The following is a 6,250-nucleotide window of genomic DNA, read 5'->3' as shown; positions in this document are numbered from 1 at the left end:
CATTTTCCAAAAACCTTCTTTTTTTGAAGCCTCATTCCTTGATGTAGGTTATATAGTTATATAACTAGACCGTTTAGATAAGTAAATTCATACAAAACAAAAGAGAAATATGGATTTCACATAAGGATTAGATAATGGTTTGCCTTGCTCATGCAATATTAATGAGAAAAATTATTTTATTCCAAAATTCAGAGATTGAGTGATACTATTCATACTGCATAGATATTTGAAAAAGTCTTGTTTTGATCTACAAAATTCAAAAGTCCATTATTTTGTCCCATTGCCCCAGCCCCACATAAATTCATGCTTTCAGAAATAATTCCAGATTTTCAAAGCCATGTGCTGGACATTTAAGAATTTTCTTATCATTTGAGTTCAATTTTTCTGTCTCATTCTTCAAGTTGTCAGTAAACTAATTACGTGTGTCTTGTTTTCCTTATATTGATTGGAAATTCTTTTTGTCACTTTCTTTTTCAAATCATGAAATGTGTAATTATACATTTATTTGACAATATTCACCCTATTTTTTGTTGGACCACATTTTTCAGTCGTATTTGTTGTATGTAATACATATGTCTATCCATGGTGATGGAAAATGGCTGTTTTTTTTTTTTTTTTGTTATTTTAAAATATTTTGTAACAAATATTTTCATTTCGAAATCCATGATTATATATGGAGACACTATTTATACATGTATAATACTTGTGAATGTCATCAAGAAGATTTGGAAAATATTCAAAACAAATTTGGTGACCACAGTGACTGTTATATTTTTATTCAATTTTAATTATTTTTTTTCATGTATTTATTTATATTTGTTTTCATTGTGATTGGGAAGGGAGAAAAAAATCCAATTCTTCAAAGATTTGCCGTTTTAAAGCTACATGAACTTAACTCCACTCAGATCTCAAATGGATTAATTCTCGATAGCTTATGGTATTTTAATGCATTATATTGATGTATTATAATTTGACAGGTACCCCCTCAGTTACCTCCCTTACATACGTAACCAGAGAACCGGCCCCAAGTAACCATCTTGAATAGGAATTCTCCCCCAGCGTGTTTGCATCTTTGTTCGTGCTATGTCATCATGGAGATTGTTTCTTTTGCTGAAAGCAGCAACCATTAAATACATCATTGTCACCGGTACCTTGGAGCTCTTAGATTGCGTGAAGACATTTCAATGATGAAACTCAGATTATTTCCATTTGTTTATCAAAGAAGCAAATATATACAGGTCTGTAGAAAAGGGAAGCTCATACTTCTGGAGAGTGGTACATGTAATAGTATACGGAATGTAATTTTTGGTATACAGTATATAAAATATACAACAGCTAATTTTTTTTTTAATCATAATTACTCTTTTCTTGAAGATTATCTGCCTGCACCTTATCCCTAGGTTACAATTAAAAGATATTATTAGAGTGGGTAACTAATCAGATTCATTAGTGATGTACCATAATGATAATTGCTCAACAATATTTAGTTACTGGTTTACCACCTACATGATGCCGTACCTATTACTGGATTTTGTCATGCTGACTATTAACAGTGGTCAGTCAGTGTTGCTCGACATGAAATGTCATGTACCAGGTATCGATAATTGTTATTGGCCCAGCCAGTAACCAAAATTTTTATCGTTTTGAATTTTTCTTTTTGAATTTTCTTTTTGAATTTTTCCGTTGCTGGTGATTCTAATGAATAGTTTAATAACAACATCTTTAAACATAGAAGAAATATAAGCTGTGTATCAAATTTAAACAGTGCCGAAAGTCCATGGGACACTCTTTAAATTTCGTGAGATATTTAAAATTTTCATAAAGAGAGGCAAACGGTACTCGAACCGATAAAATATATTTTTTGATACAATGCGTTAAGTTTCATTCTTAAATGTAATATTCCAGGCATATAACTTGATAGACCTTCAGATTTTAGCAGTTGATTGTTAAGCATTTGGTTAGGGTTATTTGAAATCATTAATTAATATGTAACAAAAAATTGTGATTTATTAAGTGTTTTATAGTTCGTGCTCGATGAACAATAATATTACACAGTGCTTATGTACAAGTTTTCAGAAAGGAATTAAAATGTTGTTGAAAAAAATGACACAATTATGATGTAAATTTTGATAAATTGTTAAGTCCCTTTAATTGTGCAGGATAAATGTATGTTGTGATATTGAGATTCCTGTAAAAGTCCTCCCCATTCTCAACTGCTTATTGGCACAAAAATCTAATGGTTGACTTGGGGAGGGACTTCCGTTGTGACTACATGTTAATGCTCGTGGTTACCCATGGTTACTTGTGGTTACCTGTGGTTGCACATGGTTTCCCATGGCTACTTGAGGTTACTTGTGGTTACCCCTGTTTACTCATGGTTTCCTGTGGATACCCATGGTTACTTGTGGTTACCCGTGTTTACTCATAGTTACGCATGGTTTCATGTGATTATGCGTGGTTACCAGTGGTTACTCGTATTTACCCGTGGTTACTCATGGTTACTTGTGATTACCCATGGTTACTTGTGATTACCCATGGTTACTTGTGATTACCCACGGTTACTTGTGGTTACCCATGGTTACTTGTGATTACCCATGGTTACTTGTGATTACCCATGGTTACTTGTGATTACCCATGGTTACTTGTGATTACCCATGGTTACTTGTGATTACCCATGGTTACTTGTGATTACCCATGGTTACTTGTGATTACCCATGGTTACTTGTGATTACCCATGGTTACTTGTGATTACCCATGGTTACTTGTGATTACCCATGGTTACTTGTGATTACCCATGGTTACTTGTGATTACCCATGGTTACTTGTGATTACTCATGGTTACTTGTGATTACCCATGGTTACTTGTGATTACCCATGGTTACTTGTGGTTACCCACGGTTACTTGTTGTGATTACCTACGGTTACTTGTGGTTACCCACGGTTGCTCATGGTTCCCTGTGGTTACTCATGGCTACCCGTGGTCGAGCAGATAATGCCATACCAATTTCTTGTGACATCTGATCTAGGAATTGAACCCTGGCTACCTAGATGAAAGGTCACTCTGCCAACTAACATTGGAGAACCATTATCTTCTTAGCATACTGGCTTTTAAATTTCTGAGAACCGTTGTCTCCTTGAAATACAGGCTTTTCAACATCATAGAATTGATAACTGCTTAAAGCACAGGCTTTTAAACATCCAAGAACCATTATCTTTCTAAAATACAAAAAAAAATTGTATAGGATTTTCAACATCCAAAGACATATTTCTGGCCACATTTAAGATAGCTGTTCACAGATGTTGAGACACCAGTATTTTGGAAGATTATGTTCACTAAATAGAAAGGATCTCCCTTGAATACTGTTGAATATCTGTCCAGGATCATTACCACAGTTTAAAGTGACAGGAGTGTTGGTTTCTTAATATTCATATATAGTGATCTGCAAAAGCCAATTTATTATACACAATCTATAACTGATTATAATATTCTCAATAATTTATATTTGCATTCAACTTACTAACCTGAAGAAAATGTTTCAGAACATTACTAATGCTGTTGTTGTAATCAGTCTGTAAATGGGCATGTTGAGGGACCTCATAGCTCACTTTACGATATGCTAACTCATTTTGTTTTTCAGATGATTTTTTGTCTCCATTGTAACTACATGATATAAATCAGAATTCCTTTGTTCAATAATCTAATAACATATCTCTTGACTTGTTGTACATTGAATCATAATTAAAACAACTGTATATGTTTGTGTGTTTGTCCGAATGTGAAGTTTATATATATATATGTCTGTTGAACTGTTTTTAATCTGATTGCTCGGAGTGTCCTGGCTTGTTACTGTTGTAAATATCTTTGTGTTACGAAAGTTTACTAGATAAAATGTACAGTCATATTAAGACAAATTGTTAACTTTACCAGAACATATATCTACGAATATTTCTTGGCTTATGTGATACTTATATTGTGATTTGTAAAAGTGGCTCAAGTGAACAGCTTGGATCACAAATCTTGATTCAGAGACACGGATTCAGGTCACACATGCACGGTTACATTTTTTGATAGTTGTCGTTATGAAAATTTTGAATTATTGTCATTTGTAATTATCGTTTGTATTTTGACAAGTGATGTGTTGTTTTATATCTGAAATCGAATGTATGCTTTTGAAAGTTGCTAGGAATTCATTTTTTTTCTCAATTTTATCATGATGTTTAAACTGAGAATTCCAGAATGTTTTACATGTTTCAAAAATTACGATACAACAGCTGTCTCTAATTCAAGATCCCCATCGCTGAGAATTTGTTACATAATTACCGCATTCATCCTCAAATAAGCCCCCTCCCCAAGTGTAAAATTTAAGTATTAATGTTTGGGAAGGGCTCATTTCTTAACACTATCTTTTGTGTGGGGGGCTTATTCATGAACAGGGGCTTATTTGTGGACAGGGGCATATTTGTAGATAAATATGGTTGTAATTTCTACCTCTGGAATGTGTTACCCCCTTAAGATTTTTGCAAACACTACTAAACTATATAAAACTTAAGTTATATATATATTGAGGATGAAATATTATCGAATAAGACCTGACGTTTTAGTCTGTTTTGTTACTTATACATGAAGATCTTGACCAAATTTTTCCCATAATTTTTTTTGCATAAATGGAATGATGGAAATTTTTGTCTAATATTTAATTGTTAGGTCCCAGATTCTCCATATCCCCACAACAGCTAAGTGTGGTTCAAAAATGTCTCAACACTAAAAAAAGTTCCTCAGTTTTAACTTATTATTCCAGCTAATTAAAATTGACAATCATGCGACAGGCATGTCACAGTTAAAATGACAGAAAACATCAGTAATGAAATTAAGGAGTAGACAGCTGTTCTAATTCAGACTTGCAGTGGTAGGGTTTGTTGATTTGAAAATATTTTTGATGTTGATAAAAAAAAGTTGAAGGTTAATTTATATTTTTATGGTACAAAATAAAAAGATATATCTTAACTCTAAATGTTAGCAATTATTCACAGAAAATTGGTTTCTCTAATCAATGACATGCATTTATCAAAATGTTTTGACAAACTTTGCACTTGAATTTTTTGTTTAATGAAAGGTATTTTGTAAGTGAAATGTATTATTCATTTTTCATTTTTTGAAATTATTTCCTTCTAAAGTGTCACAGTCGACCTATTTATTTATTTTAAAGTTACAAATTAATCAATTGTACCATACGAAAATTAATTTTACGAAAAATCAGTTAAACTTCATTATCTTGAAGTAAAATTCAGTTCCAATAGTAAAAGTTTGATATGAAATATACTCAGTTATCTCAAAGTCTCAAAGACTCTGGGTGTCTCTTAGTTTTTTCATGACCCTAACTGTCTTCGGGATGACAAGGCTCAATCATTCTTGATAAAAAGCATAGAAAGTGAGCAAAGTTTCATCAGCAGATTTTTGATGACAATAAATGTTAAAATTGAAAAATATAATTTGAAATACTAAAAATCTTAAAAATATTTTAATGTTGGAGAAATTATAACTGATGTTCATTGTATTAGATCATTGTGAAGGAATAAGTATTTCCAGAATATTTCTTTTGATTTTAAGATTATGTTGCATATAGATCTGTCTATCAAATGTAAATTTTGATGATTTATATGTTGAAATGTTTTTATCACTCACAATATTGCATATTATATGTATGTACACATATCTACAGTTTTGTACCCTAAAATTAAATGCTATAGATTCCCAAGACATGAAACGTATTTTGTTGGTTTATTATATCACCCCCGATCAGAGATCAGAAGGGGATATTGTACAATACCATCATCCGTCATCATGACCGTTTCCAGAAGATAGCTTAAGTTCCAGTTGATGGATCAACCTCAATTTCACACACCACTTGACCTTGCTAGTTGACCCATATCAACTAATTGTGGTCATGTGACTTGCTTAGCATGGCGGGGAGCCAATGCGACGTGGCTGGAATCCGCCGCCAAAGTACTCAGTTGACCTTTTCTTGATGTTCAGGTCACAGAAATTCATTCTTGAGGTCCAGGTCACAGAAACCCAATTTCAATATACCGCACACCACCTTGGTTACCTATAAGCTTCAGCCACAATTTTTCTGGGACAGTCAAAATTACTATAAAGTGGGGCAAGAAAAGTAACTATTATATATAAGAACAAGGGCCCATTGGAGGGCCACAACATACGCCCGACGCAATATTTGACACTTGGAAGGGG

The sequence above is a fragment of the Pecten maximus genome, chromosome 8 (genome assembly GCF_902652985.1).
Source record: "Pecten maximus chromosome 8, xPecMax1.1, whole genome shotgun sequence".
NCBI lineage: Eukaryota > Metazoa > Mollusca > Bivalvia > Pectinida > Pectinidae > Pecten > Pecten maximus.
This window is presented reverse-complemented; position numbering follows the sequence as displayed.